The 15740-nt window shown below is 35.3% G+C and overlaps 1 pseudogene; it reads left to right on the top strand.

The window, feature by feature from the left end:
• The first annotated feature begins 860 nt into the window (after positions 1 to 860).
• The window catches only part of LOC149144671 (uncharacterized), a 50698-nt pseudogene continuing 35818 nt past the window's right edge, over positions 861 to 15740 (top strand).

The following is a 15740-nucleotide window of genomic DNA, read 5'->3' as shown; positions in this document are numbered from 1 at the left end:
TCATTTTTCTAGATGGCAGTATTCGGGACTCTCTTACTTTTTCCAAAATTCTCTTACTTTTCTCAGCAGCCACTGGGATGTTAGCTAATCATTCAAAATCTACCATTACCTTTGCCCGAACCTCCATCCAGGAGTCTCAACTTTCACATCAGCATTTCCCTTATTGTATCAATCCCCTGGACAAGGGTCTCAAATACTTGGGATTCTGGATAAAGCCTATCAGCCAGAAAATTGCAGATTGGGTTTGGCTTGTCACCAAACTGGAAAAAAGGCTTTCAATCTGGAGTCACAGATATTTGTCCAGAGCTGGCAGACTTGTTCTTATCAAATTTGTTCTTGAGGCCACACCTGTATTTTGGATGGCACTTGCATGGATCCCCAGGAAAATTTTGGCTCGTTTACAACAACTCTGTAACAGATATCTTTGGAATGGGAATCAAGACAAAAATATTTTTGCATGGGTGAGCTGGAATAAGATTGCTCTGCCTAAGAAATGGGGAGGCTGGGGACTAAAAGACCTTCCTTTATTTGCACAAGCCCTTGCAGCAAAAATGGGCTGGACTCTGCTGACAGGACAGAATCTATGGACCTCTATCACATATCATAAGTATATATGGCCTCAGCAAATCATGGACTGGGTTCGATTGCCGAGCTGGCCTAAATCTGGCATTTCATCAGTCTGGAAGGCACTTCTACATTCCCTGCCTCACATCAGGGACAATCTTGTCTGGAGAATCAACGATGGAACAAAGGCCCGTATTGGCTTGGATCCATGGTCTGGAGGTGGAGGTAGATATCAATTGTCTAGAGACCTCATTTAGTATCTTCATTCACATGAGATCAAGGTGATTGCAAATATTATGGACCCTCAGAACACCAGCATCTTCTCCCAAGGATGGAAAACAACTTTGCAGCTTGAATTACCACCACGATGGCACCAGGAATGGCAAGAATACATGTCTGCTTTATATGAATCTCATATCAGGATTAAAGAGGGCCCTGATGAACTCATCTGGTGTCTTGCGGAGAATGGTATATACTCTCCTAAGACTGGATATCTATCCTTGATCTCCCACAAGCAACCGGAGCAGACTTCCTTCTGGTGGAAGAGTATATGGAAATTAACATCACCTCCTCGGACCAGACTATTCTTTTGGTGCATACTACGTGACAAAGTTCCCACGGGAGAGAATCTCACTCACCGATCCTTTCATGGGCCAAATTGGTGTAACTTGTGCAAAAATTCATCTGAATCGACCCTCCATCTTTTTTTGAAATGCACATCACTGATTAATCTTTGGCAAAATATTTCTACCTCCATTCATTTTTCTGGGCATTGGGAAGGAGAAGATATCGGCAGTGCATGGGAAAGTTGGTACAATCAGCATCAGGGTTCCAAACTACAAAGTCTCCCTCTGATCATCAGCTGGCATATATGGCTGGCTCGGAACCGTTCTATTTTTGACAACAGACCTGTGTGCTGGCCTCACATCACGGCCTGTATTATATCAGCATATAATGAGATGCCTGAACCTCATCAATCTCAACCCCGGCAACCTCATGCCCCTGCTCCTATTGATAAAAATACACCTTGGGCGTTTTTCGATGGCGCAGCTCAACAGCAAGGATGTGGTGGTGGTTTCATCCTTTACTTAAGTGATCAGCATTATTTCAAAGTAAAGATGGGACTAGGAGCTGGAACTAACAATTATGCAGAACTCATTACCCTACGACACCTCCTGCATTTCTCATTGGGCCATAATTGCATGAGTTTAAATATTTTTGGGGACTCAAAGATCATTGTGAATTGGTTCAATAATATTACTGTTTGTCACACACACACACTCAGTAATATTTTGGATGAAGTAAATATTTTCAAGGCACAATTTAACAACATCACATGCAATCACATTTACAGGGAACATAACAGTTGTGCTGACGGGCTATCCAAGGAGGCCACGGCACTTCCTAGAGGAGAGTGGATGATCTAGGAACAGCGTGGGACAAATGAATACTGCTACTATCATCGGCCATACATAGATCAGAACTACCACAGGGCAGAGAGCCCTTGAACACTGGTTTTTTGTTATTTTTTGAAAATATTAAAATGACAAACTCTATATATATATCTTACAGGCTATATTTATGTGCTTTTAAATGCCCTGCGTGGCATATGTACAGTCATATATCAGACTCCTTTTATTTATCTAGAAAATGAATGAACACCCTGCGTGGTGAAGACAGCTCAGAGTAGCACAAAGATTTTGGTGAATTTCTAAAATTTTGACTGAGCCCTCAGTGGCTAGAAAGGTACAACATATGCAATCGCATCTACAATATGTAATTTTTCAAAGTTAATGAAAGATTACGATTTTTCTAGTGGAAAAAATATATATATTGTTATGAAACCAGCTGACAAAAAGATAGAAAAGAGAGATAAACGCCTTAGGATTCAGCCTCTTTAAGGGGGAAACCTCCTTTACATGACACAAATGAACAATTCTTGGATGATACAAATGATAAGACCTCCTTTCTATATACAGGAGTCTAAGGGGTCATAATATAATCAAAGCTGACATAACAATAATAATGTAAGGGCACAATAATAACAATAGTGGGCTTCTATGGGGCACAATAATAACAATATGGGGACTACATGGGCACAAAAATATAATAAGGGGGTTGTACTAATAATAATAAGGGGTTACACTAGTAGTATAGGGACCTAACATGCCCCTCTCCTTCAAAAAGTGTTGTCCTCAACACTTGAGTATTTCTTGATGGTTCTGTTTAAAATTCTTGTCCTCCCATGTGGAATCTTCAGCGGGTAAGTTCTTTCACTTGATGAGATACTCTGAAATTGATTGATTTCGTAGTTGTCAGGTTCTTGTTTCTATGACTGCGCTAGGTTCCAATATGATTTTTCCTTCCTCGTCAAGTTCTAGCAATATTGTTTGAACTGGGATCTTCTACAACTTTTGAATGAGTGGCCACACTTCTTCGTCCTTCTTCCATTCATCCCTTGCTTCGTTTATCCGGTCTGGTTGGATAATAGAAATAACACAAAACAATGCTTCCACATCCTCATCCTTCCTTGAGAGTGCATCTGCAACAACATTTTGCTTCCCTTTTTTGTAGATGATTTCAAAGTCATAACCCAACATATTTGTGACCCATTTTTTCTGTTCTTCGAAAGATAATCTTTGTTCTAAAAGGTATTTAAGACTATCATGATCCATTTTTACCTTGAGGTGTCTTCCCATTAGGTAAGGTCGCCATTTCTTAAGTGCATGTAGTATTGCCAACATCTCCTTCTCATAAATAGCTTGCTTGAGATGTAGCCGTAAAAATACCCAATCGTCTGCATCAAAACTTATTTCACTGCGATGTTGATCTGCTTGTTGTTTCATTCGATTATGGACCAAAGTGGCGTTATCCTTTAAAAGTTGGAGAACTTGTTGTTGATGCTCAATGTGATCTTTTACTGCTTGAATCTTTTTCTTCTTGATATGTGCTTCTATCTTGAGAGTTTGAGTGGTAATTTCTTCGAATGCATTACAAGATATGGTCGGATTCATTTCTTGATGCTCGATGTGATCTTTCACTTCTTGAACATTTTTTTCATGATATTTCCTTCTATCTTGATAGCTTGAGGAGTGGTAATTCCGGCCAATGCATTACAAGATATGGTCGGGTTCATTTCTTCTTTCTCGATGTGATCTTTCACTTCTTGAACCTTTTTCCTCTTGATATGTCCTTCTATCTTGAAAGTTTGAGGAGTGGTAATTCTTTCCAATGATTTACAAGATATGGTTGGTTTCATTTCTTATTTATCTAGGGTTGTTTCTTGGTGTATATCCTCTTCTTTTGATGTTTCTTAATCCTTTTCTTCCTCCTCTTCATAATCTATGTAAAATAATTTCTTCTTAGCACACTTATGACCTTTAGTGTATTTGCTATCACAATTGTAACAAATCCCTTTTTCTCTTTTTTCTTCTAATTGTTGTGGTGTAAACCTTGTAGGTTTTGGAAGGCTAGGACAAAAAACACTTCCATAATTATAGTCGTGAGTGGTGAGATTCCTTGTTTCCATAATTTCACTTTCAATTTTTCTTGCCAACCTAAATGCCTTCTCCAATGAATCAGGTTCCCAAAGACGAACCTCATGTTGAATATTATCCTTTAAAGTCCCTATGAAGACATCAATTCTTTGCTTCTCTGGAATATCATTTACCCTTATATTCAATTTTTGAAAGTCCTCAATGTGCTCTGCCATTGAACCCTTTTGTTTGAGATTTATCAATTGGCTAAAGAGGGTGTTTCTCTTTGTATCCTCATAATGTGCTATCATTTCCTCCGTGAAAATTGACCAAGTGACAAGTGGTTTACGAGAACAAAGCCCTTCATACCATAAAAATTGATTCGGTTCTAAATATAAAGATGAAATATGTACCTTTTGTAATACTTGCACCACATGTAGATCAAAATATTTCTCCATCTGTAGTATCTAATTCACTAGATCCTTGCCATCAAACTTCCTCATATCCCCTTTTCTTGATTTTAGGAGCTCGATCTTGAAACGACTGTAACTCTGTAATTTCAGATCTTCCAATTCTGAAGTTACTACCTGCAATAGTCCTCTGCATATTCTTTCCAATGCCACTAGTCTGATCAAAATTGGATTCTCCAAGAAAAATTTATGCACAATATCCCAAGATGCCCTAATTATATACCTTTTCAGAAGAGCGAACTTGTACAAAGTTCCACGTGTCACTGTTTCAACCTTCAAACCTAAAACTGATACACAGGAATGTAAAGGTCGTCCTCTTTCTGTAAATTCATACGCAATTACAATCTGATGTTCAGAGAGAAAGTTATGACAATTTTCCCAAGGTCACCTGTTTGGGATGTATTCAGGAGCCTACAGAAACCCTAAATGTTTTGGATTGTATCTCCAAAAATATAGCGAAACAATATCTGGAATTTGGACCCGAGGTTCATCGAGATTTTTTCTCGAATGGGTTTTGTTTTTAGCTTCTGAAATGTCGCATAAAAAAATTTATAGCGAAAATTCCACGATGAACTGTTTGAAGTGGCGAAACCCTAAAATCCAAAGCTCTGATACCAAATGTTATGAAACCAGCTCACAAAAAGATAGAAAAGAGAGATAAACGCCTTAGAATTCAGCCTCTTTAAGGGGGCAACTTCCTTTACATGACACAAATGAACAATTCTTGGATGATACAAATGACAAGGCCTCCTTTCTATATAGAGGAGTCTAAGGGGTCATAATATAATTAGAGCCGACATAACAATAATAATGTAAGGGCACAATAATAACAATAGTGGGCTTCTATGGGGCACAATAATAACAATGTGGGGACTACATGGGCACAACAATATAATAAGGGGGTTGTACTAATAACAATAAATTCCACTAGTAGTATAGGGACCTAACATATATATATATATATATATATATAGAGAGAGAGAGAGAGAGAGAGAGATACAAAATGCAATTTAGTATGTATATATATATATATATATATATATATATATATATATATATATATATATATATATATATATACATACTAAATTGCATTTTGTATCTCTACAAAATGCAATTTAGTATGTATATATATATATATATATATATATATATATATATATATATATATATATATATATATATATATATATATATATACATACTAAATTGCATTTTGTATCTCTCTCTCTCTCTCTCTCTCTCTCTCTCTCTCTATATATATATATATATATATATATATATATATATATATATACAAAAATGCAATTTAGTATTTTTTTTTATATTAATTAACTGTTAGGCATTAAGATTTTGGTAAATATTTTCATCTAGTAATTAGAAAATCATGAATTCATTATTAAGAAACCAAGTAATATTAGTAATTTATATCATTTGAAACTAGGGAATAACAACTATGTGATTTATCTTCCTCATTTAATAGAGATATATATAAATAAATTATGAAGGAGGTTGAAAGAGTACCTCTAGCATAAACTTTAATTTAACCTAAAAAGCCATTGTCATGCCCCTATAGTCACCCACATCAGAGGCTGACTTAGCGCACCCAGATGGCCCATCACTATAGGTTTGTGGTGCATCGTGACTCATTTCATCTCATCGATTTTCTCAATTTGAAACTACATGATTCCATACTACACCTCACTTTTTATATTTCACGATTATTAAAATTCATAAGTTTAACACTTATTGAAGTATGTAGATAATCATTCCATACAATTATGCCTTAACATAACCAATATGAAAATGATATGAATGAAAGTAATCTTATAGAATCAACAACCCAACTGGCCTAACAGTTGTCAAATATTCAAATGTGTTACAACCAAGTGAACTCTAGTCTCGTATAGCAATTTAAAAATTATAAGAGCACACAATTCATACAAACCTATCCCCAAATTTCTTATTTGATTTACTAACATCGATTGCAACTTTGTCATACATCAAAATTGTTTCACTTGATAGAAATAATAAGCACTCTCGAATGCATGCAATGTATGAAGAGTAAAGTTAAGTGAAGGAAAAAAAGTAAAGTCTAATATTAGAAGTCAAGTGAGTCAGAGTTAAAAAGTTAATGTCCTGTCAAGAAAAGCTAAGGAAAAGAAAAATGTTGATTTATGTTAAAGTGATGTTAGAAAGTTTCTTTAAAGTGTCAATTCATAGTTTGCATGAGGAAAAAAAGGTTAGAGTTTGCATGATTCCATGTTTAGAAAGTTTAGTGCTTATATACTCATAGTTGGGTCATTTTAATGTGAAGTAAGAAGAGAGAATAGCAGTAACTCGGTGGATGTATATGTGAGAATAATTAATGAATATAACTTATTTGTTCAAGCAGAAGCTTGTGTACTTATTTGTCTTGTGTTTGCATGTTTATCTCTGCCTCTAAATAACAAGTGGTATCAAAGCAAGTTTTAGCAAGTTTTCAAAGAAACAAATAAGTTAAGAAGGTCATGAACTACTTACACTAAGAGCCTTGGCTATTGTGAGTAGCCTACAAATAAATGTTTGGATCCATTCGTCCATAAGTAGAAACTAGAGCTCATTGAGAGTTTGTAAACCAAACTACTAAAATATCAGGGTGAGTAGCCTATAGAGCCACTGCCACTGACCAAATGAGGAGTTTCCATCGTAAGTTGTAGCCATGAGCCTCCATAAGAATCTTCATAGAAGAGCTTAGAAAAGTTACTAGTAGTTGTTGGGAGCCACTGTTAAAGTGAAGGTTACAATGTTTAGTTTTTAAGATAATCAAGTGTATGTGACGTTCATTTCTAGAAGATTGACACAATAAGGAAAGAAGACAAAAGACAAAATAAAGACATTGCTCATGGGTCACAAAGCAAGACTAAAGAAAACCATGAAAAGAAATCAAAGGGAAGAGCCAAAGTATTTCAAAGAGCTCATAGAGGTTCTCGCCACAGTCGGGGCATTTAAAAGACAAGTAGATGAAGTAGAACAATTCGAGGATGAATGGAATATGACAAATCTAGTAACACTTCCAAAATTTTCTGGTAAAAATTTAATTTTTGGAAACTGTCAAAATGAAAAAAATTCTTCGATGTAAAGAGTTAAATGAGTATCAGTCTAATAACCCATATGATGAAGTATGTGATTCCTTAGTATTGGATCTTATAAAACATGCATTGGATGAGAAGTCCTTATGCAAGGTAGCAAAAGCTCCATGTTCCTAGGAAGTATGGAAGACCCTAGAAGTGGAATTTGGTATAAAGGAAAGTGACATAAAGCAGAAAATTACATTAAAATTTGTTGAAGAATCGATAGAAAGTCAACTGCAGGTCTGAGAGTAAATGAGCAAGACTTTAGGAGGAAAAAAATCTTGGAGAATCCCACTCGAATGTGGATGCTGTTCATAAGGATTATAAAAGTGAAACCCATAATGCAAACATTCATATGGATGAATAAGACACAGAAAATATTGCATAGTGAGAAGTTGAAGCTTCTACGTGTGAAGTAGAGAAAGAGCATATAGATGCTCGAGAACCCCACTGTAACATGGATGGTGAAGATTATGGTGAATACCATTGTGTTGAGACACATGTGGATGGTGACTGCAAAGTGAGTTCTAAATTAGTGAATCCAAGAATAGACCTTGATGATGATGGTGAAGCTTCCAATAATGAAGTCAATAACATGTGTGATCTAGTTGGTATGATTGTAGTTGATGATGAACTCTTTGCATCAGAGTTTGAGGAATTTAAGCTTGAGAATGACAAATAATTTTTTTCATATGAAGTAATGGCTTGTAGAAATGAAAGTGCATCTCTCATGAATCCAACAACAAACGATGAATTTGGTGAAGTTGAAATTGTTAATGAGCACATGCATGCTTAGATATCTCACCAAATAGTGGATGAAAATTATATTGATGAAATTTGTGGTATATTTTTTTAAACGAGGACTGATTGTGTAAATATGGAAAGTGCCATGCTTGATGAATAATTAAAGGTTGAAGTTACCATTGTAATAGCAAATTATGAAACAATAGTTAGAATTGCTCATGAAGTAGTGCATGATCTAGCAGCAATTGATGATTAAGAAGAGGATAAATTTATTCATGAATTTTTTATGAGAATATACCCTAACATTATAACAGTGGAAGATAGCCTCAATGCAGCTGAAGAGGCAAAGAAGAAAGAAGAAGCCAAGAAATCTCTCACTGCAGAGCATAATGATTATGTTTTTAACATTTATTTTTAGTGTGCAAGTAGACGGGACAACAGTTTAGTTACAATTTTAGCTGAAAGAGAAGATGAAGAAAAAGATGTATGAAAGGGCATGGAAGTTTATGAAGACAAAGAAGAAAGCATTGAAACAACCTTTCAACAATGGAGTCAAGAAGAGATCAAATTATACTATCAAGAAATATGGCAAATAGAAGATCAGTAATATGAAGCGGAAGAAGCATGGAAAAGTTCATAGTTTGAAGCTGAAGAGTTATGGTAGTAGTCCATGAGTGAATGTATATTTCAAGAGGAAGCGATAGAAGATAGGCTCTGAAAGCCTAATCTTTTTTTAGAACAAATATAAAAGAAGTCAAAGAAAAATTGCAATAGCATCAAGTGAAGAAATATGGAGCTTACTTCAAGAAAGCGCAACTGAAAATGAAGCAATTTCAACGGTATAGAATTAAAAAAGAAAAAATTGCATTGCAAAAAGTTTTTTGAGTCAATTTTTAATTGCAAGCGTAGAATGCATATTTGAGTCATGGTTAAGTGAAGGTTGAGTCATATGGTCATAATAAAGGGGGAGTATTAGAAATAGTAATTACTCTCGTATGCATGCAATGTATGAAGAGTGGAGTTAAGTTAAGGAAAGAAATTCAAGTCTAATATTAGAAGTCAAGTGAACCAGAGTTAGAAGGTTAATTCTTTATCTAGAAAAGTTGAGTCAAGAAAAAGAAAAATGTTGAGTTAAGTTAAAGGAAAGTTAGAAAAGTTTAGTTAAAGCGTGAAGTCTTAGTTTGCATGAGGAAAGGAAAGTTAGAGTTTGCATGATTCCATATTTAAAAAGTTTGGTGTTTATATATTTGTGGTTGGGCAATTATAATGTGAAGTAGCTCGATGGATGTATATGAGACAATAATTAATGAATATAATTTTTTTATTCAAGCAGAAGCTTTTGTATTTATTTGTCTTGTGTTTGCATGCTTATATTTTCCTCTAACTAATAAGAACTTATCTCCCTACACTTTGTCATGTAAGAAAATTGTGTCATGACTTGTGCAATGACCCACCCAATCATGCTAGACATTGGGTGATTTCACACTATCCAAACCCATATAAACTTATGCATTTCCCCTCCAACACCTTCACCAACTCTTCATCTCACGTTAGCACTTATAATCCAAATGGTACTTGGTCAAATGATTGTTGCCTTAACCAACTCTCTTGTCACATTTACAAGCAATCATTCCAAATTGAAGAAGGTTGCATCCTTCCATTTTGAATGGGTTAAGGTTTGGCATTGCAAACTTTTCCCAAATGATAGTTTGGCCCAACCCATCTCAATAGTCATTTGTTCTCCTTTGTGCTCACCTGACTCATGCGTTATCCCACCATGTCCACTCTAGCTGATTCAACTCATTCTAATGGGTGCCTCTTTACATGTTTGCATGCTACCCTCATATGGTCATCTCATGTGTTACACATTAAATTTCCCTTTACCAGGTGTTTTACCATATTCAATGTTGCTGCCATGGGCAGTGCACCATTGCAATAAACTTATGATACCAAAAAACACACAGTGATGAACCAACGCACGGTGACGAACCAATGAACTAGCTAGAAATCAACACATATTATAGGGCTAACATTCCAACAAACCTTTTTTCACCAATGTCAGATGAAGAGTCTCCAGCTCAGTGCAACGTTCAATCCTCCAGAAAATTCAACGCAACGTATACATAGTTCAAACACACCATGGGATCTATAGGGGCCGAGGGCACACGAGCTTGATGCCTACATGTTGGATCTCAATATTAGGCAATGTATAGTCCTTAAACCAGTTGCAATGATACTAGGCAGGCAACATTCAATCCAATATCAAACACAACCCAACACTTCACAGTATTCAATGCATTCAACACACAACAACATAGTTCCAACACAAAGAGCATTGAAAGCACCAAACAACATGGTTCACAGTCATTAAAAAGGACTCACTGCAACATTTAAACAACCATCCACACACATGAATATCAAGCCTATTTAGAACCTAAACAATGCTCAATATTAGTAGGGGTTATGAACAAAGTAATATATATGCCACAACTCTTTTATAATAGTGTTCATTTTTAACAAATTGCATTCCAATGCATATCAATCCAACACATTTCAATGTAGGGTTTGCATGCATAAAATCAACGTTGTTGCATGAAATCACGCACCATTGAAAGAATGAGTCACAATATGTAGGAATTCCAGGAAAAATTCAACGATATTATCAAGGGTCTTACTTTAGATACAACAGTTCATAACTTAGTAGTTGTATCATAGATACCTTTTCTCAATTGGTGCATCTCACACTTGCCCATCATCTGTCCGTTGGCCCTTGGCTCGGCTACGATTTATTGAAAACAACCTAATTCGCCATTATTAATTAATTAATTTTCTCCTTTTGAAGGCACTAGTACTAGCAATATCATAGGCATAATATGAGCCAGATTGAGGCTTCTCCTACGATTTACCTCTGATGGGTGAGGGTAAACATTCTTTGAGATTATCTCACCCTTAACAAGCTCTTTCTTTATCCAAGAGTTCTATTAATTTTAAATATCGTTATCTATTCTTCTAGGTGGATGGAATGTTATGTATGCCCACCTGCATATATTTAATCCATTAAAATATATATTAATGTCAATCCTTTAATGCACCACCAAGAACTAATAAAATGATGAAACTTAAACCAACCTATTTTTAATAATGGTATGTAGATGAATGATAAGCTTTTATTCGTTTGGACTAAAACTACCTCACTTGATATCAATTCTCAAGTAGTTGATCCATCGTAATTTGTAGCTATTTCCACAATGAATTTCGAAGACCTTCCATGAAAGTAAATAGGAATCGATGCACAACAATGCTAAAAAAAAATCCATAGTTTAGGTTGTTGTTGGGCATCTTATTGTTGGGTAAGGAGGTTTTATAGCAATAGGCATTATTAGTACCACATTTGTTCAACCAAGATTTGCGCAAGGATGGAGTTTTCAGAGTCTCTTGATTTATTGGAGATTTGACAAAGATCCATTGCCTTACCTTCTCCACACCGGAGGAACCTTTGGATTGGACACACCATGAAAAGCCTTAAAAAAGTTATTTTCCTAGCTAGACTCACTATGCAGAGCCCCAAAAAGTTATTTTTTGGGCTATTGATGTGTCAGTTCACTAAAGAAACTTTACTGACTACCTTCAATGATTATGTGCTTAAAACCCATGGCTGGAGAATACAGTGACAAAGTTGATGAGTGAAGCCCAATAAATTCCATATGGCCAGAGCTAGATCCTTCGAAGGAGAGTCTCAAAACTAACCCTATCTTCATGACTCACCATTCTCACTCATGGCTGAGCTTGGGTCCACACTTATGTTGAACATGCTATTGAAAATGATCTATTATCTTTTCCACAACAACAAACCAATAAATCATGATGAAACATCGGAGCGGATTATGGAAGTGGGATAGAGAAAGCATTAAGGAGTTGTAGCATCAGTTCAAGGAGATCCTTTGGAGATGAATGACTATTGAGCATAAGTGCCTATATAAATGAATGTCTCAAGCACTACTACACAGAGAAGCTTTTTAAAGTTCTTAAGACATTTTTTGTCATTTAATTTTTATTTTGTCTTAACCATTTATTTTTTATATTAAATTTTGATATTTTTTAAATGACGCATGTTTCACTTGGATGAACTCTCTTGCGGTTGTGTTAAAATTTTCACACGCGTGGCTCTTCCTCCCACTAGCGTATATCTTAAGCAACTTTGCAGAGGGCGATAAGAATATGTGGAGGTCATGGCACCAACTAGGGAAATGGTGACAATTTTGTATAACACTGGGAAGATGCGGATTGCCTCAAGGCTAATTCCTTGAAACAGACAAAGGATGTGGATTTTCCCCCTTCTTCCTGATCCTCCTCCACCATTGTCATGTGTATATGCTTCGGCCAGCACTATATTTTCCTTCTTATTCCTCCTCCACCGCTATTATGTGGCTCCACTTTGGTAGGGCGCTAGCAACAACACCAGGCATATGGGGACCTTCACCATCTTGGACTGGCTCAAGGATGACTTCTGGAAAGAGGCGGAGGATAGGGATGTGCCCTCTTCTTCTTCCTCCATTTTTTTCAGTGGCTCTTCTTTGTCCAAGCATTAGATTTGCGCTATTCTTCCTCATCCTCCACCGCTATTATTTATGTGGCTTTGCTTCAACAAGTCATTGGAAACAAAGTTGTGGTTTCATCAATTGCTTTGATGGCTCAATTGATATGATCTTTCTCATATTGACATCCATAATCTATTACTTGTAATAAAATGGTGCCTTGATTTTAAATAGGTAATTGTATCAACCTAAATTTCATTTTTATATACGTGTTACATGTATGCCTTGTGTGCCTGTTCCTATGTTGTTTAATAGGTTCCATTTGTAACTTGGAAGAAATTGGGGTTAAAGTTTAAGGGTACAATTTATTTGCATATTATCATTTATCCAATATTGCAGAGGGTAGGGTAATGATTGTTCTTTCTTTCATGTCTATTGGTGACTCTATGTTGGAATTTATACCTAATGGGTCAAGGTTTTTATACTGGATATTGGAAAGAATATGCTATAACCAACGGTCAAGTAAATTTTTTATGCAGTGCAAACATCCTTTACTGTTATGCATACATGTTCATAGTCAGGTTTTAGACTATTGAAGGGTATACTTTATTTATATATTATCATTTATCCAACATTGTAGAGGTTAGGGTAAATATTGTTTTTTCCATCTCTACTGGTGAATCTGTGTCGAAAATTATACCTATTGAGTCAGGGTTTTTATACTTGATATCAAAAAGAAGCTATATGATGTTGACCTGCTTTCCTGGATCCCTTTATATGCTGACACTATTAAACACGTCAGGGAAAACTATCCAATCTAATTTGAAATTGCCTAATATTACCTACGTAATTGAAAATCATAGGGAGTTGTTTGTTATCCCTGTGATAGGCGTTTAATCTTCTTACCATGGTTTTAAAATTAACATGGTATTATAGCGCTTGGCTTAAACCATTGGGATGTTTTTTCCAAAATGGATTTTTCCTTAGCAAGAATGGTTGGAACCTCGGAAACCCTTCCAGTTCTCTTGATTTTCATCCTATCGTGCGTGACTAAGATCAATCACTACAAGAATCCTTTGGTTTTTCTCTCCCTTTACCAACCAGGCATATTGAATTGGTTTTATGTAGTTCGTTTTTTTGGATGGGTGGGTAGATGTTGCTTGAACCTTTCCATTCCCTTATGTATGTGTGTGTATGGATGCAGTGTAGCCATTGGTAGAGTAAAATTTATTTGCATTACGAACAACAATTACTATTATGAATACATGTTCATAGTTGGGTTTTAAATTATTTTCCAATAATGTTGTGTAAAAATATATTCAGTTTTCTCATTTGAAATTTTTGATACTAGATATTGTAAAGAATGTAGTGTAGCCAGAAGTGATGTAAATTTTATTCGTTGTGTGAACATCCATTACCGTTATGATACATTTTCATGGTTAGTTTTTGGATTGTTTTCTGGTAATGTTGTGAAAAAAACACATTCGATTTATTATTGGATATCAACCAATAATAATGTACTTCTAAGTAGTGCTAAATGTGTTTCCATTATATAATTTTTTCAGAAAGGAGGAAATCTATTATTCTTATGCCAAGAAACTATTTGAAGATGAATATATATATTATGTTATTATATTATAATTCCAGGTGTTTACGGTATGCCCCTGTTGCAGATACAAGTTAATTGAAGGATTTGAACCTTAAACGTCATAATTTACCTAACACTTCATATTAGGTAACTGTCAACCCAAAAAGAAACTATCATTTTCATTTGAAGAAACACCAAAACTTCAGTGAAACCCATGAAAATATATATGTAATATAATGGTATTAGAACTCGTGGGGTTGGGGATAGGGGGGTTTCCCCACCCTATGTTGAAATTCAGCAAAACGATTTGATCAATAAATGCTTGTTTTGACAACCTATCTACATCTTGATTGAAAACTCTCTTTATATGATAAAACTGAATTTCTTCAACTAGAATAACAACTAATGCCTGGTCTAGTAGAGGTTTTAAAGTGATGTTTTGAAGCCTTAAAGAGCCTTTTACACAGTCAACAACCAGGTTTAAATATCCAAAAATGTGTTGTTTGGAGAGTCATTTTTCTTGTAATCTTTACTATTTAGTATATTTATGAGGGCATGAAATTCAACCCAATTGTTTATATGTCTTCCAAATTTAATATTGAGAAGTATCGTTGATTAGGCATATGTAACATCCCACTGGCACCATGGGACAATTTTACCCCATTTTGTTCCATAGATAAAAACCTAGCTTTTGGATTTGTCAATTTTTGAGGCTCAAGGTCTGGAAATTTCTTCAATTTTGGAGGTGGTTTTGTATCTTCATAAACATATTTAATTTTTTGGAAAACTTCCAAAAGGGAAGAGGACAAATTCTAAAATAATATTACATTTTTGGTATCCAAATTTCCCATGATACCACACAGGGTAATGCTTTGTGGTCATGTTATCTTCCTGATTTGCTCCAGGAAAACCTACGAAACAATTGAGTAATTAGTCTATAGTCAACGCTAATTGCTCCTTTGTTTGGACTATTTTCCTTGATATGCATGCAAGCAACCAAGGAAACGATAAAGCTTAAGTTAAATGGTATGACAATATTCCACTTCATAGAGAAGCCTGACTGTGAAGGATGAAAGAAGAGATGGATGCACCTTAAGTGAATAATATCAAAATAAAGGCACTTAGGCCACACAAACTATTGCAATTAAAGAAAAACTATTCAACCAATAGATTTGAAGAGGTGTAACGTATGGTATAATCAAACCCTATGTAATGTCCTCTTTTAATTAACCCAAAAAGAAATTATACTT

The sequence above is a fragment of the Pinus tabuliformis genome, chromosome X, assembly GCF_031772625.1.
Source record: "Pinus tabuliformis cultivar Carrire ecotype Pingquan chromosome X, CPIR1, whole genome shotgun sequence".
NCBI lineage: Eukaryota > Viridiplantae > Streptophyta > Pinopsida > Pinales > Pinaceae > Pinus > Pinus tabuliformis.
Note: the sequence above shows the minus strand (reverse complement) of the source record. Positions and strands in the feature narration are given on the sequence as shown.